Source organism: Gymnodraco acuticeps, unplaced genomic scaffold (genome assembly GCF_902827175.1).
Source record: "Gymnodraco acuticeps unplaced genomic scaffold, fGymAcu1.1, whole genome shotgun sequence".
Lineage (NCBI taxonomy): Eukaryota > Metazoa > Chordata > Actinopteri > Perciformes > Bathydraconidae > Gymnodraco > Gymnodraco acuticeps.
The window spans coordinates 3,582,800-3,610,454 of record NW_022989799.1 but is presented as its reverse complement, the minus strand read 5'-3'; the positions used below and the strand labels follow the sequence as shown (position 1 = coordinate 3,610,454).

General features: G+C 40.9%; 1 protein-coding gene across 1 annotated transcript in view; it reads right to left on the bottom strand.

The window, feature by feature from the left end:
• LOC117550931 (adhesion G protein-coupled receptor A3) overlaps positions 1-27,655 on the bottom strand; it is a 422,488-nt gene that overhangs the window by 81,802 nt on the left and 313,031 nt on the right.

The following is a 27,655-nucleotide window of genomic DNA, read 5'->3' as shown; positions in this document are numbered from 1 at the left end:
TAAACAGGTCCTATTCTGCTTTTTGGGTTTTCCCTTTCCTGTAGTGTGTTCTATAGGTTTAGTGCATGTCAATGGTCTGCAAAGGCTAACATCCCAAAGCTCCCTCCAGAGGGAGTTTCTCTCCCACACACTCCCCCCCCCCTGCCTGAAACGACTCCATTGGAATTATTTGTTTACTTTTGTAACAAAGTGACATCACTATGTAACACTCGCGCTTCTATTGGCCAGCGCTCCAACACATTGTATGTGATCGGCTTAGGGGTTGGAAATGTCTAATTGATTGACCAATCACAAGAGAGCCGGCCAGCTAACCAATCAGAGCAGACTGGATTCTGGTTTCAGACAGAGGGGGAAAAGAGATGCTGCAGCACAGGCAGTATGAGAAAAATAAAGAGCTTTTTGAACATTAAAACATGGAGACATATCACAGTAGAGGCACAACATACCAGAGATGGAGTACTCGAGTCCCGGACTCGGACTTGAGTGCCGATTTTTGGGACTCGTGACTCGACTCGGACTTGCGCACTGATTGACTCGTGCATTTTTTGCCCACGATGACTCTGACTCGGACTCATTAATTTTTCACCCACGATGACTTGGACTCCACTTGTACATTGATGCTCCGACTTGGACTCGAGCAAGTTTTGTCTCGAGTCAGATGTACTTTCTCCTGGTGTGTGCACCTGCGAGACGAGTTCAAGTACTGGGCCCCGCTATTCCAGTCTAGAGATGTTCAGAGGCACACCCCGCATCGTGCTGTATGCTTTCACACATTCTGCTTCCACATTGGAAAAGAGCAGCACAAAATGCTCGTTATGTGGAAAAAAGATTGAAGAGAAGGCTCCGTAACACATTACTCTAAGGATCGAGTTCAGACATATAGGCTGTCTTGAACACTATCATCAGAGTAACGTGATCTAATCAATAAATAAAGATTCAGCCGATAACACGAAAGCACATGGCACAGGGACACAGGAAGGGGGGGTGCTGAGGGGGCTGCAGCACCCCCATCTGTTGGCGGAGAGTTGTAACTGCAATTCCAAAAAGTTCACTAAACAAATCAATACAAAAGTTTTATTTTGAGTTACTATTTTTGAGTTAGCATTTTAGTGTAAGCAGTCTATAAATAATAACGATAATGTGGTGTGCTTCTTCTGTTGCTCTGCTATAGAAAAGAAGCTTGTCAGTGCAGACAAGTACAGGGATGGGAGTTTTGTGAAAGGAGGATTTAAGAACTGGCGAAAGGCAGGGGAAACATTTAGGGAGCATGAGAAGTCCCATCAACACACAGGCCGTGAACAAACTGGCAGCATTAAAACGAACACTGATGAATGCACTGCTCTCAAAAGCTGTTGCTAAAGACCAAATGACTGCATTTAATATGACGTTATTATACAGGACCAAAGCCCCAAATGTTTTTTCTGTAGCCCCGGACAATTCTCCCTCAATAATATAATACATTAACCGTGCTTTACCTGAACCTCATCATGAGAGGACGGCAGAATTTTAATTTCCCGTGTTCAGTGAATGCAACAGAGGCAAGACACCAGACCAACCAGAGAGTTTAATGGAAATAAACATCTGTCTTATTGGCTGATAGTTACCTATCCTGTGAGCTGTGACAATGTTTAAACTGTCAGTCGGACTCTGAGTTTTTGAAGATGGACATAAGAAAATATTTTCTTAAAAAAGACGACAATTCTCAAGTGGTGGCTCACACAACAACCCCAGAGCCACTACTTGTGCCAGGTAAACAAGGTATGCAAATATCTGTACATTTCCAAGTTATGCGGACATGTACGCAAAGCAAGCTACGTTGACGTTACTTTGAATCGCGGGGGTAAGCTAAACTTTTAGCAAGTAGCTAGCCAGAGATATTAAATAAACACTTTGTCATACAATCTAAATGTAATGTTTTTTAGCGTTACCTGGTGATTTCAAAGACAGCTCTCTGGAAAATGTTGACTTACTGTTCGACATGAAGCTAGAAGAGCCTTACACAGTTGATCCTGAGTCCTGTCAGTTAAAGGGTTTCATAGTTAGCTTAGCTAAGCATCAACCTAGCACTGAAATATATGGATGTTATGTGACAGTATTTCTGAGAAAAAGTCAGCTGAAATGGTGGCATGCCACTGCTTTACGTGTCAACAGCTTGTTTGATCGTATTTGCAGCAGTAAATGTGGCTGTTTGGCCACTGACGTTGCCATAACAACACCTGAATTTAAATGTGCAACCTCTTTTTGAAACAGATTTTTGCATGAAATTATAATTCTTCTGAATGATATTCCTAATGACAGCTAGTTTATATGTGAACATTATGAGATGGACAGCCAGAGAGAATAAATGAAAAAAAGTTATGAAATACTATATGACAAAATAAGAATAGAGTTTAAAAGGGGAGTGATTTGTAAAATATAAGAAAAAGAAAATCTGCTTACAGTTCTGTTTCATATGGGTGTTGAGAGATGTATCCATAGATCTCTTAATTTTGCTCTTAAAGTGCACCAGATTGATGCTTTTAACTTCAATATTTCAAAAAGAAAAATCTTCCCCCCCACCCCCTCCCACCGCACGAACGCACGCCACACCCCCAACTCTGACTGACTTCCCGCGTCCCTGACATGGCATGCAGAATATTGTCATTTTGCATTCTAAGTAGCCATGTGCTTTCTGGGACTAAATCTTTATTGATATCATTTAAACATTCACTTTAATAATTCAACACAGTCTCACGGCATTTCGTGTTATAGTCATGAAATTAATCTATTGACTCGTGTTCACCAACACGATTTTCGTATTTTCTTCGTGTCACACAGAATGATTTTAAAAGCAATGTAAATAATAACAAATTTTAAGGAAAAAGAGATTTAAAAAAATACAGATTTCAGTATTCTGAGGCTCTGAGCCCCATTTATTTTCCTCACGGACGGCAAAAAATCTCCGACATTATACAATTTAAAATAAAACGGTTAGGGTTAGGCTTAGGGTAAGATATTGAGTAAGAAAATGTTTTTATGAACCACACAGCTTCCGGTCTTCCAAGACCCGACTGGACAAAAATACGTGTTGCAGGCACGAAATATACTACAGATAGAAATACATTGCTTTTAAAATCGTTCTGTGTGACACCAAAAAAATGCAAAATCAATAGATTAAATTAATTTCGTGGCTATAACACGAAATGCCGTGAGACTGGGTTGAATAATTGTAGCGTCCCCGGCTGAACGATGGTCAGACTCTCTAACTGATGGTATCTGTTTATTGCACACCCTTGCTTTTATACAATCATTACCAATGTAAGAAATTATGCCCTTATCAGCCAGGTGCTAAAAACCGAATGCAACTATTTAGTATATGTTAATGTATTCGTCATCTATCCGTCAACTCATTATACATGTGTGTTTACACTGCTCCGTTGTCCATTGACTTCCGGTCAATGAGATCTTATTACTATCAAAATAAAAGTGCAAAACGAAAACTTTACCATAACAAAAATATTGGCATACAAATATAATCACTTCTCTAAAAGGTAAATCATTTTAAATATAGTTAGGAAATAGTTAAAGGTCATTCACAATAATACAAAATTTAAAAAAAATTAATATTAAAATGATTAATAAGCTTTATATTTGTATAGCACCTTTTATACAAGAATTGTAGCCAAACTCGCTTCACAGCAATAGACAAATTAGTATAACATGACAGGATGAAAGCAATGTAGAGGAGCAGCTACATTTCGACACATATATCCACTAACATTAATACATGAAGAGTTGTGACTCGGACTTGACTTGGACTCTTCTTAGGTGACTCTGACTTGGACTCGGACTCGAACACAGGTAATAATGACTCGGATTTGACTCGGACACTCCTAGGGTGACTCGGACTTGGACTCGGTCTCGACTCTGACTCTCCCTTGGTGTATCGGACTCGAAAAGTGGGGACTCGAGAGGGACTTGGACTCGTGAATTGGTGATTTGACTACAACACTGCTACATACTAATATGGACCTGAAAATGAGCAGAATATGTCCTCTCCAATATTTACACATTTTAAAACACTAGAATTCTGAGCCTGAGATAATCCAAACTGTGTGACCTGTGAGTATAAATGTGAAGGGCTCTTAATAAACGTTGCCTAAAGATATACCCCTCTGCCTGTCATGTTATCGCTTTCCGTTCGAATAACACACGTCTCTTTTTCTGCTGTCCTTATCTTTCTCCAGTCAGGAGGGCATGGGGGGCAACATTGCATCAATAGCTGCTCCCTAATTATAAGTCTAACAAACAGCAGCAGCCCTTACAGTACATATGTGACCCGCTCTATCGAAATCAGTTGGAAGTCGCAACGGCTCATTTAAAAATAAACGTGGATTTACGTAAAAAACTATTTTTTCGGGGTTCGGGTGTTTTGTTTGATTTTAAACAAACAAAGTCTTGGCTTTCAGAATATTAAACTTCTTTTGGCAAATTCAGATGATAAATACAACTTTGAAGCTTGTAACGGCATAATTACAAGCGGAGAACGGAGTAACTTGACGTCACAGCAGGCATAACAACAGCCGGTGTTTCTCGTGAGGGTTTTCCCCGGGAAGCAAACAATACACACAAACGCAAAATTACACAATCACACACACACACACACGTATACACACACACTCGCGAGCTTCCCCTCCAAACGAAAATATCTTCCCTCCGTAGTATTTTGATCATTTGCTCCGCTAATAATCAATCAGATCGATGGATTCCAGAGAAGAGGAAACTTTGAAGGCCTTTTTCTCAAAATGATGACTCGGTGACAGTCATTATAGAATGTGACATATTTCGCTTAATATTTGGAGTAGAACAACAATCCTGATATCATTAGAAAGCTAGAAATCTCCTCTTTCCAGCAGTGTATACAACTCAAAATGTGTCTTCGGGTCAATGCCACTGATTTCAATAGAGCAGGTCACATATAACAAAAAAAAGAAGTGACTGCAGGGCTCTCGTATGAGGAGAACAATGCACTTTCATTACATGACATGTCACTTGTTAGACGCTTTTATCCAAAGCAACTTACATACTCAATACTGTGGGCAATCCCCACAGGAGCAATTTGGGGTGAAGTGTCTTGCCCAGGGACACAACGACATGCTGACTGCAGTGGGGTTTGAACCTGTGCTCCCCTGATCCGAACACCAACGCACAACCCACTGCGCCACACGCCTCCCTTCATAAAGTGATATTGTCATGAGGTTAATCGTCAAAGGTCATGGTGATCATGATTAACTGTGGCAGAAAAGGCCATGGTGCATAATAAAGCAAGTCTATTATAAAAATGACTGTTGCCTTTAAGCTTCACCCTTTTTTTGTTTTGCGGGTTAGGGTTTAGTGGTGATATATTACATTGCATTTAGCTGATATACTTCTGCTAATCAGGGCCTGGCAGAAGCAGTGTAATGGAGGGCCGGAGAGGGGCATTCTGGGAGCTGCCTTCTTGTCTGATAACAGAGGTTGACATGCAGACAGCCAGCCAGCATGCCACAGGGCTGGATCTCTCTCTACACTGCCCTAATGGAGGTACAAACTCAAATATAGGCTCTTAATGAGTTTGTCTAGACTGACATAGCATTGTGCAAATGAGGTGCAGTCCGGTGCCATTAAATGCATTGCACAAATACAGCAGGCCAATCGGAAGCCAGTGACAGGAACTCAAACAGAGGCAGAGCGGGGGGGAAGGGGGAGACACAGGGAGGCTGTTTACACTGCCTGCCCTCATTTCTACCAAGCTGCACAAAAACCTATAGAACACACTACATGAAAGGGAAACCCCAAAAAGCAGAATAGGGCCTCTTTAACTATTGATAATGATGTTCTCTTGTTTAAGTTTATCTGCATTGCATTTGATATTGAGGTAATCCAAAAGCAATGGAAAGTAATTAGGCCACATTACTTTTATATTGTGATACTAAAATGAGTTTACTGATTACATTTCTTTACTGGTAATTTGTTATTGTAACATAATTCATTTTGAAAGAAACCCTGCTAAGCCTGGTTTCAGATCAGATGCCATAGTTTGTTGGAGACTGTGTACCGGCAGCGGACATGAATCATGTGAGTCAGATGGCTTCTGTCACATGGAAAGGACAAGCAGAACCTGTTTGATTTGAATCATCTCTGACTCATCAAAGAGGGAGCAGGAGATGTATGCAGAATGGCCATAAAAACTAATTTATACTATCCAAGCTGAGAAAATGTGTGCCAAAATCATCAAGTTGGGGATAAAATCAAAATGCTACTACATTATCTTTCATAAAGACTGTTGTCAGCGAGGACAGATTTACATTTCAAGCGGTGTGCCTCTCTGTAAAGCACAGCATTGGCTGCCAATTAATCAGTGACTGTATACATCAAAACCATGAGTCCATCAAATTAACTTTCACACACACACACACACACACCATGTATACATCACTTCAGGGGACATTACATTGACTTACATGCATTTCCTGGAGACTTATCCTAACCTTAACCCTAACCAACACATGCCTAACCCTAACCCTTAACCTTACCCTAACCCTAACCCTTAACCTTACCCTAACCAAGTCTTCACCCTAAAACTAATGATTCCCCTTATGGGGACCTCCAATTTGTCCCCATAAGGGAGGCGAGTCCCCACACGTGACTGTGTAAACAGATGTAGGTCCCCACAATAATAGTAATGCTAGGCCACACACACACACACACACACACACACACACACACACACACACACACACACACACACACACACACACACACACACACACACACACACACACACACACTGCAGCAATCCCTTCTGGTTAAAGCAATGCAATTTGTTCCCGGTCTAAAAGAGGGATGAATTAAAATAAAGTGTCCAATAGGGAGAAGAGCCAATAGTAAGTATTGGCTCTCACTCTAAAGCAGGGGAAAAACTGTTGATGTCGGAGATAAATGGTGGTCTGCGAGCTCTGAACTCATTAGTCAGGGAGAAAACAATCTGTATCACATGTCGGGTTATTGGCCAATGGCAATGTTGGGGGGGGGGGGGGGGGTTGGCTGGTGGATGAGCCAGCCCTTTCCACTTTCACACCAGCCCGCAGTCAGCAAACACTGAGGTTTAAAGGCCCTGATACACCAACCCGATTTTGGGAGTAAGAGGCCGTCAGAGGCAGTCGGGCATTCGCAGCGCCCTACTCAGGTTGGTGTGTCCCGCACCGTTGTTGCTTTACGGCACCTTTTCACACCTCCCGCGGCCGATTCAACGGCCCTTTCTCATTTCACTAATTCCCCTCCTCGACTCCTATCCTCGAGACTAAGGCTCAATCCCAAACCACTCCCTCGACCCTACCCCTCCGTGATGGAGTGAACTCCGTCTGCAGCCACACTCGCAGCTCAACGAGGCTCCCTCCTGTCAGATGGAGGGAGTAAGTACAGCAGCAAGCTTTGGGACGGCCTCCCCTCTCTCCGGCAGAAACAGGAAATGCCGTAACTGTATGTAACAACGGTTTCAAATTAGCATCTCTTAGACAAAAAATGTAAATTAATGACTCAAATAAAACTCCAAACATCTTTCATTGTGTTACTTTTTTGTAAAGCTCTTTTAGTTTTAAACATGATGTTTATAAGCTTCTTAGTTTTTGCAACAGTCTGTAAATATGCACAACTTTATAATAAAATGCACACATTTACCTTTTTCTAGACTAAACACAGGTACGATCCTAAGTTAAAACATATGAGGTTATCATGAGGTTGTTAACATCGCAGTTTATCAGCGGATGTTTGCTGGAACTACTTGTCAACAGCTTGTTTCCTGACGGACACACACAGCGTTGAGACCGGTCAGGTAGAGACCGGTCTCAAGTCAGCACCGCTGCAGACTCACTAGCCGTTTCTCAATCGCGAGGATGCTGGCTTGGTAGTCGCATACTTCCAAGTCACTTCCTTCAGAAACGAAGCAGGTATGCTTCCAAGCCACGGCTTTGGAAAACGAAGAAGAATGGAACAGGCTAACAAGTGTGCCACTCTCTCTAACGGTTTCAACATAAACTGTACCGAAAATAAATACCTCACGATGTCTATCTAATTATGAACTTGCTTTACTTTCACGGAACACATTTATGGTGGTAACAAATTTAACAAAGTAACACATTTACCAACACTACACATTTTCTACGCCACTACATACTTACATTTAAATGTGTGCTGCGTCGGTTCAGCCATTTTCCGCAAGGGTTTTTTAAATTGGTCCGTGCGCAAAGCATTGTGGGGATTTTAAGGACGCGAAGTCTACCCATGTGCGGCCTCGAAATGTCCCCCAAACCAAGGACGCGGCCTCGGTGGAATACAAACCGGAGGAACCAGGCATGGAGGGAGGTGGGAGAGACAGTGGGTGAAACTGGTAGGTTTTCGCCTGTTTGGGGAGTTTATATATATATATTGCTCGCATAAAATCCCCGGGGGTTTTTGCTTTGTATGTCGGGGGCGGGAGATTCATGTGATTGGTTGTTGGTCGCGTTGCTTGAATAAAAGCCCCAAGCTTCAGACACGCCCAGCTCCAAGCTTTTTTTGAAGCTGTAGTGTGGACGCTCCGTCAGTCCTACATGTGCAAGTCATGAGCAAGTCTCAAGTCTTGACCTACAAGTATCAAGCAAGTCCCAAGTCACTGTGGTGAGAGTCAAGCAAGTCAAGTCAAGTCATTGCTCAGGTCAAAAAAGTCAAGTCATACAACATTCTGATAATAAGCCCAGTTTCCACATGTAAATCAGTTAAAAGACAGTGGTTATGAAAATGGATTCAACCCACATTATGATCTTCATTACATACACAGTTAATCATTTGAAATCTAATTTAGACCGATGACAATCATATTAGATTCATATTAACCCTAGAACTGCAGACAATAGAGCTAGGACTCAAAAAGTCTGTTCAAAAAGGCAGAATTCCAGGTGAGAAAATCATATATGGCATTTGCCATTACACATATTTGATTTAAATGTCTGTTAACACTAGTTAACAGCGTCAGCAGCTAGATATCATTTTCAAATCATTTCATTTGTGCCTCTTCATCATTTCCTTATAGACTAAGTAGGACGATTTAAAACTCACTTAATTGGGTTAATTTTGAAATGGCTTCAGTTTATTATCATAACAGATCAAAAAGTTCATATTAATTTTACAATAAATCAAGGAATTGATTTCTACAAACAAAAACAACATAATTAAAACATTTAAACAAACTACGAAACGTAGATGAACTACATTATTCAAAAGTTTACAGTAACTTCTGATAATATAAATAATAAACACAGGGGAAATAAACGAGCTCTCTCTCTCTCTCTCTCTCTCTCTCTCTCTCTCTCTCTCTCTCTCTCTCTCTCTCTCTCTCTCTCTCTCTCTCTCTCTCTCTCTCTCTCTCTCTCTCTCTCTCTCTCTCTCTCTCTCTCTCTCCTGACAGCCCGTCAGTATCAGGGTTAGTCCAAATGAATCCCTTGGCGGTTCTCGTGTTAATTTACCGTTGTGTCTTCTCTTTGCTTAATCGATTTGAAACCAAGTCTCACGTAACTTAAACTTAACGTTAGCTTTCTAGCTAACACAACACATTCACGCACCTTTCTCTGTGGGTGTTTTTGTAGTGACGAATGAAGTTGGATGTTGTGGTGGTCGTGTCACTGATCTTTATGCTGCAGACCCTGCATACCGCTGTTCTCTTCTTATTACCGTCATCGACAAAATAATCCTTGAATCCAAACTTCACTATTTTTGGAGTAAAGCTAGCCGCTGCCATGTTAACTGAGAAGCTGCCTTCTAGTGGGTTGCCAGGTTTGCGCGCATGGCGCTATAATCACGTTTTTCGAAAAAACTAAACGTAATATCTCAATACAAAAACAAACTCAAATATTTAATTTTAAACACTCAAGTCCTTTGAAGTCATCTATCTCAAGCTTAAGTCAAGTCTCAAGTCATGAATACCAAGTCAAAGTCAAGTCAAGTCTTTTATCAATTTTAGTCAAGCAAGTCTCAAGTCAAAAAATATGCGACTTGAGTCAAGTCATGTGACTCGAGTCCCCACCTCTGCCACTCCCCCTCCACACCGCTCCACCCTCCTTTAGTTTGGAACAGCATTTAGGCCCAATCCCAAACCACTCCCTCGACCCTACCCCTCCGTGACGCAGTGAACTCCGTCTGCAGCCACACTCGCAGCTCAACGAGGCTCCCTCCTGCCACCCTCCCTGTGAGCACAGTGTGCTCTGATTGGTCGGGACCCAAGCGGCAAACTGTGGGGTAGAGCCGGGAAGCCAATACGGAAGTGCCACACACTGCAGTTCATATATTGGCCGATAGGCGATGGCTGCAGAAAGGAGCAATTTCCATTGACCCCCATGTTAAAATGCCCAACTTTACAGCAGAAAAAAACATGTTTCTACCCCTGGCTCCATACATTTTATTATCGATATAGTTAGATTCCACCTTCATGATTATGGATCTGTGAGTGAATTGTTTTCTAACGCGACCCGTTTATTTATATTGGGTCTTAAAGTGTGTGCATAATTTAGGGCGTGGTCACATTGAGTGACGGCTCTGTCAAGTGCCTGCCGCTGTTAGCTTCTTGTCTCTCTGCTCGCTGCTCCCTGAAGCTAGCTACAGGGACTGCCTGCTCAGCTCATCCAGGAAACACAACTTGTAGCCGGCCGTGGTTGTTTGTTCTTCATGCTTATATATCGGACTATTGTGACTCGCTCTGCGGTTAAAACAGACGGTGCATGAATGCGGTAAGTGAAATTCTAGTGCTTTATTTATGTGTTAATGATTTTAATCAGCTACGTAATGAATGGTAAGGCTTGGGTTAGCATGTAAGCTAGTGGTAGCTACATCGGTGCTAACGATTGTAATCGTAGCCTCCAAGTTAAAATCATAGACTGTATATATAAAGGTTAAAACGAAATAGACAAGTGTTAAGTGGGATAATACTGTTGAACAAACGGCTTCTGTTTGAGGTTGATAAAATAAGGTTACATCCTTGTAACTTAGAGATATTTTATTATGTAGGTAGAACTGTATGCATCTAAGGTTAATTTAAATTGGCTATGCTCAAGTATGTAGACAAGCTAATGTCGAAGTAGTGTATGTGAAATCAACCTCACAATAAGATGTGTGTATATTACAATTATTAATGTCATATTTCAAGATGATTACTTAGATATTACAATATGGTTGGTTGAGCTGGAGTTCATTATTGAGCTTACACGTTAACGTCACAGTCATCTGAAGAACGAACCCAAACCTTGTTGTTTTTATTAATTGTATTACCAAATGGGTATCAAATAAACAGTAAGCATTGGTAACACAACTTCCAAAGTTACAGTAAAATAAAAAGGCCCCTGACTCGGACAATACACAATCCAACATGTTCAACAGAAGAAAATCAGTTATATTGTTTGTACACATGGTACTTTACATATATATCTGTTTGTTTAAGGTGTCCAGGTGATGCAGACAGGCTGGACCAGAGAGTGAGAGACAGAACTGGACTCCTCACAGCAGTGAACTTCAGCACAGGTACAAAGACTCTTTTTTCATACTGTACAAAGAATCAAGAAAGATATTGGTTTAAATGAATGAAGTATTGACTTGAATACACTGATATACATTCCATTAAACAATACTAAATACTAGATCACCTACACATCAGTTAAATTGAGGGGTTTTTCCATGCAAAAAGTTACATTTAGATGATAACAAGCAATATGACTTTGTCAGCTTTCTAATTTAATGTATTGAAGGCAAAGATATTTAACACATAGTGAGAACTGCTACTATTTATCTCTCAATATTGTCTGTAAAAAACGTGGTAAGAGTTATTCTTTCAGTGAGACAACAGAGCAAGCTTCTACAGTTGCACTACGTTTTGATAACAGTTCAATATTATTTTGATAATAACATATATTTCAATGTTGATGAACTTCATACTGTTCATTCATAATCTGATTGTCTTTGTAGCTCATTGTTGAAATAAAAAAAAAAAATTACAATTACAAAATAATTATATCTACAGCCCCTAAACACACAAACACACCACTTTCATAAATAACACACTTGTTCTGCAATAATATGTTTTATGTTTCCTGTCATTTTTGTTAGGAAAGGACATGCCTGAAAGACAGGACATTTTCTCCTTCTCTGAGGGTCAAGAAGAACATCCAAGAGGAACATTAAAAGCTGATGTTATGAGATTTTAAGACCAGTACAGGACATTCACTAAGAAACTACTTTTATTGTAAAAACAGTCAGTTGATCGAATGCAGCTATTTCCACATCTACACTCCATCAGCTGATTATTTGTATTTGCCTCACTTTATGAGCTTCACAACATGTACCTTGTTTTGCAACGTCACAAATAAATGGGGCCAATCTTCAGTCAGATGTGAATGTGTAATCTAACATTTTCAGTAAGAATAATGGACAAAAGGAGTGCAAATACAAATACAATTTATTGAAATGTGAACCAAAAGTTAATCAAATGTTTTAAATAAAAAGCACATATGGACAGAAGGTGTAAACCTATTAAATGTATTAAACACATTTAGTCAAATAAAGTGACCGACTAGGCCTGTGCAGTTGGTATCAGCTTTGCCCAGCATGGGCTCCTCCATCAGGCCTGGTCCTCCTCGCAGAGGAAAGACCCTCAGTCCTCTCCAAACCAACAGACAGGACGTCCATCACACGGAGGTTTCTCCCTGAAGTCTCTGCAGCTCTCTGGACACTATGCTGTCTCAATCCGTCCACACTGAATATGAGATTGGGAAAATGAAAATAATAAATGCTTTAGACAATAAGAAACATAAAGTTGACTGTTGAGTTGCTCAGTTTTTTTAGATTGTCAATACTATTACTGTATAACTAATATCTCAGGTTAAGAGGCACAATCAAATAAAGATTGGTCTTTAAATACATTTTGTCTTTTGAATTGTTTGTCTAAAGTCAAGGATCTATAACTGGTACTTAGTTTTAATGATAGTCTGGTTATTATGCTGTTTGGAGGAGGCCTCACAGGTAAGAGCGCTAACTAGCTACCATCACATGTACCTTAGCTTGACTTAAATGTATTAAACGTATAGTTAAGTTATATCAAAATATAAATAACTAATGTCATGCAAACATATTCATATTTGCTTGATTCCAGTGTTGAATTTAGCACAATTGCATACAAACGTTAAGGGGTTTTAAGATTCTGAAGTATTATGCTAAAAGCTCAATAACTTAGATTATTATTTATAGTTTTGCTGAATAGTTTCATGTCCGCTTACCTTAGAAACGTAAAATGTGACGGCAGCGTGCAGATGGGGAGCATGTTAGCTTAGCTTGGTAGCTTCAGCTAGCTCTGGAACTTCCAGCTCGGTGGCAGCAGGTCCCGCCTCGGCTCCGCCTCTTTGCCCTTATTTGGAGAAGGCGGGAGTTGAACTCTGGCGTCACTGTCGAGCCGTTAGTGGCCGACTCCGCCTACTAAGGGCTTCACGGCAACTCTGCAGAATCTTATGGGTGACGTCACGGACCCTACGTCCATTTATATATACATTCTATGGTCGGGACACGTAACATGAACGTGCCGGGCGGCGCGGTCCCGTGGGTTAGATGCGCGTTCATAATGCAGAGGGAAATAACTCAGAATAACGTTATTAGCAAATGTTTACAACTTGAGGAACGAATGTTTTTAATAAGGGCTATACAAGTGTTCATACTGGGTAGTTTATTTAGTTTTAAAAAAATTATCCAACAAGTTACAGACCACTCTTTCCCCATGTAAGTCAATGGGAAAAAGTGTTTCCGGGCCTGGCAACCAAACGGAAGTGTAGTACCGCCGTTTGGCCAGCACGAATATTTTCATCTGAGTCCGGCGCACTTCCTGGGGGCTTGCTCCACACTCGTTGGTTTGGAACAGCCCTCAATATGGCGGACCCTCCGCGTGAACGCGCAAACGGAGGGGTAGGGTGTAGGGGTATACGGGTGTAGGGGTATACGGGTGTAGGGGGCGGTTTGGGAATGGGCCTCTATATGGCGGACCCTCCGCGTGAACGTGCAAACGGAGGGTTAGGGTGTAGGGGGCGGTTTGGGAATGAGCCTTAGTCCCACCCACAGGAGATGCGAGCGGAGGAGCCGAGGAGGGGAACCGAGGAGAGAGGAGGGGAAGCAGCAGGCGGTTAGAGAAATTAGAACTCCTCTCCTCTGAGCGATCATTTTAAAGAGACGTCCATCAATGATGACAGGAGGCACAGCAGCCCTCTGTCTGATGGACAGATGTGTTCATGACGACTTATATATTTACTTTTAATTCATTCACAGTGCGGTACAATGCGACAATAGCAGGCTACAGATGCGGACACACACACACACACACACACACACACACACACACACACACACACACCACACACACACACACACACACACACACACACACACACACACACACACACACACTGTTTACAGTTCTTCTTTCTCAATGATCAGACTTTTGCTCTCGCTGCAGCTCTTCTCTTTTGCGCTCCTCCCTCATTTTTTGTTTGAGATTCTGACGACCATAGACTGATTCTGACACAAACCTCCCAGGTGGGCGGGACTTTCAGGGGTGCGTCCCCATTGGCTACTCAGTTTTTGAGTGACAGCCCAGTCCTCCAGCGATTTTACAGTGCAGGCAGCTGCGGTAGCTAGCTGAGCGAGGACAGAAGACCCCCAGAAGAACCAGCATTTCAATTATTATAATACTACAAGTGAAAATATATGTAAGTATTGATCATTTGTGTTGTTTGTGCTATACGGTCTGTTTCTTTATTGTGTTAAGTGAGAAGTAAAGCTGTGCTATGAAAGTTAACTTGTGCTACCTTTAGATCCATAACAATGCAAGCTAAGTAGCCTAACAGTTAGCTACATACAGTAGCAGTGAGTGAGCGTTCAGACACCGGCGCACACACTCAAAGGGACTCGTGTGCCTGACTCTACCAACAGGTTTTCATGATTATGTTTAGATATGCAAGTATAAGCCATGATAGCTTATTTTATTAACACGCTAATTTGATATGAAAATCAATGGAGGCTGAGTTAACTTTGTAGGAAAACCTACCGTCCATGATGCCCCTGAGCTGTGTTTTATTTGTTAACTTCATATTTTTCATTTCCTAAAACATTTATTTTCCTCTCATATTAACAGTGTGGATTATTGAGACAGCGTGGCGTCCAGAGTCTTATCCCGTTTTCCCACTTCCTCTGAGGGGACAGCATGAAGAAAGAACTGCACCAGCTTCATCCACGCTGGCGTTACTGTTATCACTGGCTGTGTCATTTCATTTGACCAAATGTCTTTACATATACATTTCATAGATTTTATTATTATCCACCTTTTTGTTTTATGTCCTTTTATTTAAAACATTCTTTGAGACTTCATCTTCTGGTTCAAATTTCAATAAATGTAATTTGTATAATCACTCTGTTGAGATATAACATACAGACATGTATGACTCCATGTATTACTGTGCACCATATATTAGCCGCATTCACACCGCAGGACTTTCCCTGGTATTTTGGTTCTTTAGTTCCGTTAGTACCAATAATGTTGCGTTCACAATGCCGGGACTACTCAGTGCCGGGAACTCTTTTGGCCATTTTCAGTCCCTGCTAGAGAGGTGGTACGAACCTGGTGATAAAAGAGTGCCAATTTATATTCTATTTCTATTGGCTGGGCGAATTGCAGACCACGCCCCGTTAGACTCTGAATTTGTTTTGTTAGGCAGCCATTTTTTTCCTCGCTACAAATCCACATCCACACCTGAGCGAGTAGTTTTTTTGTACTTTAAAGCAGTTATGACCACACGTACTACAACACCGGAGCGTTGGAATGATGAGGAAGTGTCGGCGCGCTGGCAATTTACTCCGAGGACGGGATGCAGCAGCTTCTACAGAAAGCAGTTCCCAACTCCAAATGTTTTGAGCGATGTTCGCAAAAGCTACTTGAGCTGGGAATCGTGCACAGTGCACACGGATGCCGGGTAAAAATAAAGAAACTCAGGCAGGACTATAAAAAAATTAAAGACCACAGTAATAAGAGTGGTAACGATTTTCTATTGTTATTATATATATTGCCACTGTTTTTTAATACTGACACCTAACTTGCACTAAGGTGTGTCTGCTGCTATATATATTGCCACTGTTACATTGTTTTGAAACTACTTACACTTTATTTTACATTTCACACTTTTATTTAACTTCAATTTACATGCATAAGACACACCTGGAACAGCGTGATGCTGTTATTGTTATGTCTTGACTGTGCAATAAAACAAACAAACTGGCGAAGCTTTATTTATTGTGTCCCACCCCAAATGTGCAGAATAGAAGAATGTGAGAGCAGACAGGTGTCGGTGGTTGAATTTATCTACAATGTTGCAACCTTGTGCAGCAATGGCAGGGGCAGAAACACAAGTCTTACACACATAAACACAAGTCATTTATCATGTCATTTGTTTTAGATAAATAAGGGATAAACACCAAACAAGGGTTAATGTCCTTTTCCAAAATCAGCCTGAGGGGGTAATATATAATACATACATAAAGATAAAGTCCATTGTTATAATGAGGTATTTTATTTGTAAATTACCCTTATGAACTCCATCATGTCTGAGGTCGGAAAGTAAACAAACGCCTCATACAGCGTGTAGTTCTTCTTCTCTCGTTTTTTTTTGTACTCGCCGTGAAGTGGTTTTGCGGCCTGCCAGTAAACCCAGAGAAGAAGAAGACGAAGTTACGTCAGCGTAATCTTGCCTCAGGAAAAGTACTGCGGTGTGAATGCGATTGGCACTAGCCCCATGGCGGATTCAGTGCCGTGGTACTTTAGTGCCGACACTAAAGTACGGCAAGTCCTGCGGTGTGAAAGTGGCTATTGTTTATGTAAGTAGCTGCGACAACTAACTGTGTTCATTGGTTAGCATTGTACCACATGACTGTGATGTCACTACCTGGGGTATAAGACCGTTGGAAGTCACGCCCCTTCTCTCTCTGTCCTCAAGCCTCTTGAGATGTGTGCCGATAATAAATAACGCCGTGATGAATGGCTAAACTTGAACTGCTGAGATTATTCACCTTTCTGCTGCAGGAGACAAAAGGTTTAAGTCTAAATCTGCTAACACATTCTTTTGTCTTTATTCTACATGACAATGTTAGAGATTCCATTCAAATCTGTTGATTATTCATATCTTCCTCAGGCTAGGAATAGTATGTCGAATTTTTTTTAAATAATAGTATACAGTTTATATTGTGTATCACCTTTAGCTGAAAAATACATAGATGTGTTTTTTTAATCTATAAAATAAATAGACAGACATTTTATCAATCAAAGTGTGTGCAGGTATTACAATATTTAAAGTTGGAATAAAGTATGAACTACACATCACAAGTATAATGCACAGCAATCCATAAGGGAAGTCCGATATGTTCATGAAAACCCCCCAGGAGACACCAACACCAACGTGGCCGAGTGGACTCCGGAGTTTGCTGCATGAGTTGCACTGTATGATCTGTGGTGTAGTGGGCTGTCACTCAAAAGCTGAGTAGCCAATGGGGACACACCCCTGAAAGTCCCGCCCACCGGGGATGTTTGTGTCAACATCTCAAACAAAAAATGAGGGAGCGCAAACGAGAGAGCTGCAGTGAGAGCAAAAGTCTGATCATTGAGAAAGAAGAAACAAGAACTGCAAACAAAAACCTATGTTAAAACAAAGAAAAACTACTTATAGTTTATTTTTGAAATGTATTTTATTTTGCTTGACTTAGTTTTTTTCTTCTTTTAAACTCATAGTTTTGCTTTATTCTGAGAAAGTGTTGCTTTATCTTTATGATACATAACTAATCCCACAGTTTGACGCTCATGGAAGCACGGCATTCGTTTGTGTCGGCTGCCCTTAAAGGCAATGTGAGCGTCCATTCCCATTGGATAATGGAGAATTGTACACCCGGAAGTAAGTATTCCCCTTACTGTCGATTGATTTTACAGTGATATCTGCACTACTCGTCGACTAAAAAACACGAGATTATCCTTGTTAATTACACAACATTGATTGGTTTAAATTGTGTGCACTGCTTTTGTATTTTTCCCCTTCGATTCGGAGAAACAAATATTTTTTCGGAGTAAAGGATGGCAGAAGACACTATACTACCCAGAATCCCCAGCTATCGTTTAGGACTACACCATGTGCTCTGTTTGACAAACTCCGTGATTAGTTCTCAAGCTCTGTGATTGGTTGACCTCCAACTGCATTCCATATGAAAAAAAACGTTTCGTAAAAGATAAAATCATACTTTATTCAGCAGTGCTTGCTTTACTCTTTGAAAGTCACCACATGAATGCATTGTAATAAATGGTTCGGCTGCATTAAATATATTACACATCTGTCGTAGTTCTTTATTTTTATTTATCTACAGAGATCGGGCTCAGAATAGACCAGAAACTATTCTTTTACCGTTCAGTTTGAATTTCACAATAAAGTTAGTAGTAATATTTTGTTTTGATATTATTGTTTTTTATTAACTACTAGACCGCTGGGTCATGTTAAGACCATCTTTTCTGTGTTGCTGTGGGTTTTTTCCATTGCTTTTGTGTTACAAATTTCAAAACAATAACTAAATATATCCGTCGTAAACTAAACCAGAAACAGCAGTATATTTTATTTTGTTAACGCTGTAAACTTGACAGCTTTTTAACCCAAACCACCTACTGGTTAAAGCACGTTATTACACGTTTAGAGTAATGCAATGCAGGTAGATTGTGTTGCTTTTTAATGACTGTTTAAAATGCCTTTTTCTTAATGTCTTTTATTATTATTAACTACTTGTTACTTGTTGCTAGGGACGCTGCTATCGATATTATTTCTGTTATGTTGTGTAAATGTATAATGGTGTTATCTTTATTGCTACCCCCTTCCCCGTCAATGTAGGCTAGTGTTGGTCCACAACACAAACGTATTAGTTTAACAAAATCCGCATCTAAAATTGTGGCATAGATCTACGTTATTTTTCCCTGTGCAATTCTCCATTTACTCAACAATAACACATAATTATCCTTGTGTTTATTTATTTGTTTGATTAATAAACACAAGTTGGAGTCTGTCAGGACCGAGGATCGGAGCAGCTAATTTGCTTTACAGAATATTACACCCGGAAGTAAGTATTCTCTCCGCTTCGCTTGACAAATCCCGTGATAGTCCTCAAGCTCTGTGATTGGAGAGTGTGCTCCGAGGGTTACGCCGAGCGTCGATCAGCACTTGAAATGGGATGGAACCACGGCAGACTGTCCAAAACTGGATTTGAACGGGTCCACCGCGTCCCTCCCTCCTGTTGTTAATTGATAACATTACATTACATTAATTCATAAGCCTGAAACATGCACTTGTCAAGGTTCAGAGGCACATTTTGCAAATATGGCAGTAGCCATCGATCAGCTTAAGATAAGATATACTTTATTGATCCCAAGTTGGAAACATTTGCGTTACATCAGCATGTGTAACAGTTGTAAATATGCAGTGGTGTTTATTTGTAAATCATTTAGTATAATCACACAAATTCTGTGTTTTATATTTAACAATTCTGTGTTCTTTATTTATTGATTGTTCAATACCTGACAAGGCCGGAGATGAAATATCTACATACATCTTATAAGAGTATAATACATTATGTATAATGTCAGTTAAAATAAGTGCTTCAACATAGTTAACATTGCTGGAGGTATGCACAAATATTGATAGATGTCTTGTAATGCACTATTGAGGAACCTGCGACCCAAGTTTTTCATTCAATGCATAACTACACCATAGTTGTGTAGGCCTATATGATATGTCAATAAACCTTAGAACATCTTGAAATCTTGAAAGGGATGTGCAAAATAGTCATTATATACAGTCTTTAATGAACTATTAGTAGAGAATAACGAGTAATGAATATACTTTATAGGGATCCTATTAATATCTAATAATAAAAATAATGAAATTCAATAACATGCTTTAACCACTAGGTGTCCCTTTATATCAGCTGTGCACCTTTATGATGGAAAATCCAACCCAGTCTCATAAAAAAACGTGTAATAACTACGTTGGTCCACAACTTAGGACGTAGTATGTCTACAAAAACGCCTCTGAAATTGTAAGATCCCTACGTTTTTTTTCACCATTCATTCCAATGGCTGGCGTCTATGTCACGTGATCTTCACATTTCTCTCTGCAGAAAAAAGAAACATGGCCGAACTTAGTTTTATTCTCGGTGTAAAATGCCTATTTTAAAGTTAATTTGGCCATTAAAATGCGTTTTGATGTCATTTGATGCGAGAAATATGAGTTGTTATTTCAGATTATGTGTGCAGTGGATGCACATGATCTTTAGTTTGTTATTACGAAGATTACTTCAGGAAAACGTATTAGTTTAACAAAATCCGCATCTAAAATGGTGGCATAGATACGTTATTTCCCCCTGTGCAATTCCAGTCTCACATCTCACATCACATCGTCATTAACAAATAACGGAAACAGACCGAAAACACTTTATTCCGAGTGTGCTTGCTTTTCTCTTTGAAAGTCATCACATAACGGCATTGTAATACACGGTTCGGCTGCATTAAATATTACATATCTGCCGTAGTTCTCTATTTATAGAGCCCTGATGAGAAGACTTCTAGACAAACATGAGGAACTGCCGCCAACACTGAAAACGTGACATGGATCATAAATATATCAGCCATTAAACAACATCTTACATTTATTTTCACACAATAAGTCTCCTTGCAGTATCAACACTAATTCGGCTGACTTTTACATTTGATCCAATTGGTAGATAGGCTGTATTTACACCATAAAGGTGCACAGCTGATATAAAGGGACACCTAGTGGTTAAAGCATGTTATTGAATTTCATTATTTTTATTATTAGATATTAATAGGATCCCTATAAAGTATATTCATTAATCGTTATTCTCTACTAATAGTTAATTAAAGACTGTATATAATGACTATTTTGCACATCCCTTTCAAGATTTTCTAAGGTTTATTGACATATCATATTCACAAACGGTGTAGTTATGCAATGAATGAAAAACTTTGTGTATACCTCCAGCAATGTTAACTATGTTGAAGCAATTATTTTAACTGAAATTATACATATGTATTATACTCTTATATAAGATGTATGTAGATAGTATAAGAAATGTGCAGAATATGACAGTTTAATGGTGGAGGTACACACATATTGATAGATGTCTTGTAATGCACTGTTGAGGAACCTGCGACCCAAGTTTTTCATCTCCGACCTTGTCAGGTATTGAACAATCAATAAATAAAGAACACAGAATTATTAAATATAAAACACAGAATTTGTGTGATTATACTAAATGATTTACAAATAAACACCACTGCATATTTACAACCGTTACACATGCTGATGTAACGCAAATGTTTCCAACTTGGGATCAATAAAGTATATCTTATCTTAAGATGATCGATGGCTACTGCCACATTTGCAAAATGTGCCTCTGAACCTTGACAAGTGCATGTTTCAGGCTTATCAATTAACAACAGGAGGGGTCACAAACATAAGACCAGCTGTTAAATAAAGCTCTTCTGACCTTAGCTGGCATGTGGGTAATGCTACCCATTATGGGCACAAGCAATTTTCACCCATTTATTAATTATATGTTTTACATTTGAGTGTTTCATATCCCCTAAACCTCCAGGGATGTACACAGTTTAATACTGGCCACTTCTTATTATGGGAAATATGAAAACGTCTTTTAAAACTACAACTCCCAGTAGAGACGTGCCATAGATACAGAACATGTTGCGAAACACAATAGCCAGCATGTGTAGTTCTGGGGACGGGGTGGGGGAGGGGGGGTACGGGGTGGACCCGTTCAAATCCAGTTTTGGACAGTCTGCCGTGGTTCCATCCCATTTCAAGTACTGTTCGACGCTCGGCACACTGTCCAATCACAGAGCTTGAGGACTATCACGGGGTTTGTCAAGCGAAGCGGAGAGAATACTTACTTCCGGGTGTAATATTCTGTAAAGCAAATGAGCTGCTCTGACCCTCGGTCCTGACGGACTCCAACTTGTGTTTATTAATCAAACAAATAAATAAACACAAGGATAATTATGTGTTATTGTTGAGTAAATGGAGAATTGCACAGGGGAAAATAACGTATATCTATGCCACAATTTTAGATGCAGATTTTGTTAAACTAATACGTTTGCGCTGTGAACCAACACTATACATTGACGGGGAAGGGGGTAGCAATAAAGATAACACCATTAAACAGTTACACAACATAACAGAAATAATATCAATAGCAGCATCCCTAGCAACCACCTTGGTGACAATGAAAACGTTGTATCGACACAATTTCCTGAAGTAATCTTCGTAATAACTAGCAAACTAAAGATCATGTGCATCCACTGCACACATAATCTGAAATAACAACTCATATTTCTCGCATCAAATGACATCAAAACGCATTTTAATGGCCAAACTAACTTTAAAATAGGCATTTTACACCGAGAATAAAACGAAGTTCGGCCATGTTTCTTTTTTCTGCAGGGAGAAATTTGAAGATCACGTGACATAGACGCCAGCCATTGGAATGAATGGTTAAAAAAAATGTAGGGATCTTACAATTTCAGAGGCGTTTTTGTAGAAATACTACGTCCTACGTTGTGGACCAACGTAGTTATTACACGTTTTTTTGTGAGACTGGGTTGGAAAATCAGTCTATCTACCAATTGGATCAAATATAAAAGTCAGCCGAATTAGTGTTGATACTGCAAGGAGACGTATTGTGTGAAAATAAATGTAAGATGTTGTTTAATTGCTGATCACGTCACGATTTCAGTGTTGGCGGCAGTTCCTCATGTTTATCTAGAAGTCTTCTCATCAGGGCTCTATAAATAGAGAACTACGGCAGATATGCAGTGGCGGCGCCAGGGTATGGCTGGGGTAGGCTACAGCCATACCAAGAAATGGCTTAGCCCTACCTTAGCCCGACCATGAAAGTAAGTTAAAGTAAGCATGTTGAGAACACGGATTGCGAAAATCTACCGGTCGTGTCCACAACACACAAACTGATCCTGCTGTAACAACAAGTGCACGTTACTGACGCAATATGGTTGAGACCATTCGGGCTTATGCTAGAGGGGTGAAAGGAATAGTCTAAGTAGTGGGGGAGTTTTATACACTAAAGGTGTGAAAATTCTCTCGCGTTATAATATCAGCGCAGCCGCGGTCAGATCAAAATGCCTCCGAATGCAATTTGAATAGACCTACAGCCAATCAGAGCAACGAAACGTTGGGTCTGCTGCGTCATGCATTACTGATACGTCACGTTCACAGTGAAAAGTAAATTGCCGACAGACAGCAGAATTTCTAGGATTAATTGTATATTTCGGATGGATAGATTTGTTCTTAAACGCCCTCGCATTGAGGTACAAGTCGAACAGGTGCCAGAGTCACACGACCCACCTGAAGAGTGAATAGTGAGTTTTGAATATATTTTGTAATATGTATGACAAGAGACACAGGCCACCTGTGTGCTGTGTCTGTCTCTCTCTGTTTACCTGTGTCTGTGTCTCTCTCTCTGTCTCTCTCCCTCACTCTCCCTCTCTCTCTCCCTCTCCGTGTCAATTCTATATGCCAACTTTTCTTGTTTCTGCCGCTGCGTAGTATGTTGTAACAACGTGGAATTAGCAGAATAGGCTATTGTATTGTTTAACTCACACCTGTTGCTCTCGATGTAATTTAGCTGATAAAAGGAGACTAATAAAAGCTAATAAAAGCCTCACACGTGGCGTTTCACTGTCAAGGGGTGCGATATAGCGTGTATGTAATTACATTACAAATACTGACTTGAGCCCCACCACTGTATGGGTTAGCCCTACCATAGATTACCCAACAAAAATACTCTGGCGCCGCCACTGCAGATATGTAATACTTAATGCAGCCGAACCGTGTATTACAATGCTGTTATGTGATGACTTTCAAAGAGAAAAGCAAGCACACTTGGAATAAAGTATTATTTTAATTTTTTTTTAAAGTTTTCGGTCTGTTTTCGGTATTTGTTAATGACGATGTGAGACTGGAATTGCACAGGGGAAAATAACGTATCTTTAGATGCGGATTTTGTTAAACGAATACATTTGCGCTGTGGACCAATAATATACATTGACGGGGAAGGGGGTAGCAATAAAGATAACACCATTAACTGTAAATCCCCTTCATCATCGTATTAAAACATGTCTCAAATACAATAGTCCAGGGCATGGGGGATAAAGCAGAAAACAGTGTGTGTGAGCTGCAGAAGATCTGAAAGCTGCCAGGAGGTTATTTTTCATTAGCAACGAGCATCCTGCCCGCACAACTTACAGTATTTGTGTATTAGCCATAATTGCTCAACAAGAAAGGCACCTCATGGGGATTGGATTTGAGTAAACAACTCTCTTAAAGGATGTTTTGCAATCACAATGAATTCCTCTCCACTGAAAGACTTGTATCTCCTCTACCCTGCTGACATGTATTCACTCTAACTTTCCTCCACCTTTTGAGTGACAATAATAGTGATTGTATTGGCAATACACATCCAGTGTCTGAAAAAGAGCTGATGTATTGTTCGTAAAGTGAAGCCTGGGGTTTTCCCTTTCCTGTCCAGTGTGAAATAAAGCAGACTCTGATGTGATTGGTCAACCGCTTAGAGATGTCCCGCCCCTTAGCCTATCGCGCACTATGTGTTGGAGCGCAAGCCAATAGAAGGGCAAGTGTTACATAGTGATGTCACTACGTTCAGGCAGTAAACAAAATTGTCCAATGGAGGCGTTCAAGGCAGGGGGGAGTGTGTGGGAGAGAAACTCCCTCTGGAGGGAACACAGGGATTTTGAAGGCCTTTGAAGACCATTAACATGCACACAAACCTATACCACACTACAGGAAAGGGAAATCCCCCTTAAAGAAAAATAGGGCCCCTTTAACTGACTAATGGTAACACATATTCCACCACTACTATCTTGACAACCTCTTTATCTGTCTTCTTCATCGTAATTCCTGCAATCTATTGCAACAATTACCATAACTATCCACTCATAAATACAGATGTTTAGTCCCCAGAAACATCGCCACTGTAGGAGAGTTTAGCCAACACCTGTTCTACTGTAACAGCGATGCAGAGGAGCCTCTAGTTACCTCACCTCACTTTACATATTCATTAAATACTGTACAGGGAAGACATCTGTGAACAGCTCTTTCCTTATTGGACCGTGGCCTTAGGGCCTTTGTTGTGATTGGATACTGGCAACAGAACCCTTCCTCCCCCCTCTCTTGTAAAGGTCTGCTCCTGCATATTAAACAGTCGGAGTGATGCAGCAATCAAATGCAGTATCACCTCAAATAATAAATACATGGAATTAGCCTGGTTGATAATAGGTGCAGTTAAAAAGGGGGGGTGAGACATGTCAATGTGATGAAGACAGATGATGAGGCTGCATTGCTGTAAACCAGTGAGTCAGCCCTCCCTTCCTTCAGGATGAGGGGGGGGGGACGACGACAGTGAAGGAGACACGAAAATGCATGGGAGCTGTCCCTGGTGCTGAGATCCAGAACAAGTTCAGCTCAGTGCAAGAACAAACTAATATGCATGCTGTCTTTCAATACCTGACCCACATCTAGGATAATCTGCATCACTGGCTTCAGTGTAACAGCTCAGTTAGTTCTCTTCAATGTGAGAAAATCAAAATGTTATTATATCTCAATCCACATCACGGACCAAACAAAAGCCTTTCTGTCCAGTTTGTCCACATAGATCTCATCCAAAGTCTGTCGTTTGGCATTCTGATCACAAAGCCAGGGGTGGGGGGGTTCTCTGCCATGTAATTCAGCTCTAAAGACTCTCATTAAAGTACTTTTATATCCCAGAAACCTCAGTCCCCGAGGAGACAACCGTGCTGGGTTTTCATGCTATTTGTGGACTTAACACAGCCCCATCAGAAGTGCATGTGAAAGGGTCCGGATCAACAGGAATTGGATATTTCATATTGAAAGACATTGTCCCCCCCTTCCCCACCCAGCTCTTTGAAATGATTTTGGTGCATTATTCATCTTTCAAAGCTGTCATGTTTTGAGGCTAACCCTCAGTTTGCTCAACATCACAGATGCCCCATGAGATGGATCCGCACACGGTACCCCACAGACAGCTGATCTGAGAAGGAACCATGCAGCCGCATCACATGGAGGCAGAGGAAGGTGATTCAGCTATATTAGAGACACTGATCAAACAAAGCTAACTCCAGTAATGCAAACACACCTTTTTGTAGCATTGCCACGGGAACTTTTGTACTTTGCAACTCTGATTTCCCCTCAGAACACCAAAGCAGCCAATTGCAACTCATGTAACAAATTCACGAAAAAGCCTCCTTAAATTCTGAAAGGAGGCTCCTTCACTGAACTTGCAGCCACATGCTTCTCTTTGACATGAGAAGATCATGCAACAGGTCTAGTACTTGCAATAAGTACCCTAGTAAAAGGCTACACGGCTCATTGTTACAATAGACTGTATTTTAGATTAGGACAACAGGAGAATGATGTCACGCGTCCGTAAATAAGGGTCCTTTTCTGGGCACTGCAGAGACCAGGCGGGTGTGGTGACTGCATTCGCGCAATCCCCGCCGCGAACTCTCCCAAAAAACACACTATGTGGACACCCCTTCCCCTGTGAAGGCTTTCCATAGCTACCACAACCAGGCGGACGTGTGTTGGAGTTCAAATAATTAATGTGCTGCCAGGAATATTTGAAACATTTCGCTTTATTCCGAAAGTCAGGTGCCCATTGACGGCGCGCCTCCCCAAAGCCCGCGTATGATAACAAAATACATGCACAATGACAAGCTGACATCTGCTCTCCATCTGACAGCAGCTTAGTATTCCACACAGACATCACACTCACCCCCCCTCCCCCGCAGCACCCTATGTTTTCTTCCCCCTCCGTATACCCCACTCTTTCTCCATTCCTATGCGGCTTTTTTCCCCCTTCCTCCCCTCCCGAGGCAGCCCGAACACAACAACGGAATTGAACAGCGGCTTCATGAAATGTGCAGGTATATTAAAACAAAAAACTCGGAAAGCAAAAACGACATCTCAAGCCAAACACTTTTCATGCTCTGCCGAGAAACTGACCTCCCAGTCTAACGAATCCCACTCTTCGGTAAACATCCGGAGGATTGCTTTTCATCCAAAAAAAAGCGGACCAGGCGCAGCGGCTCTCTCTATGGAGCGACTGGGCGATGCGATGCCATTGCGCTTTTGGTATTATCCTCATGAAATCAATTTGAACAGGGGGACGTCGTCAGGAGGAGAAGGCATCTCGGCGGCGTCGAGCCCACAGAAGAAACGATGCTACGATTTACAGTCCAACATTTTTTTTTTGTTGCTGTGCGATGGTTGCAACCAATTAGCACACCACTTGCGCTCGGAGGCGAATAGCTCCTGACAAGGCGCTCCTTCTCTCGAGCTTTGCTTCTATCGCTGTGCTGCTTTTTGGAAAAAGGTGGCAGACTATAGGCTACAACACACGCAACTTCTCATTTCCAGGA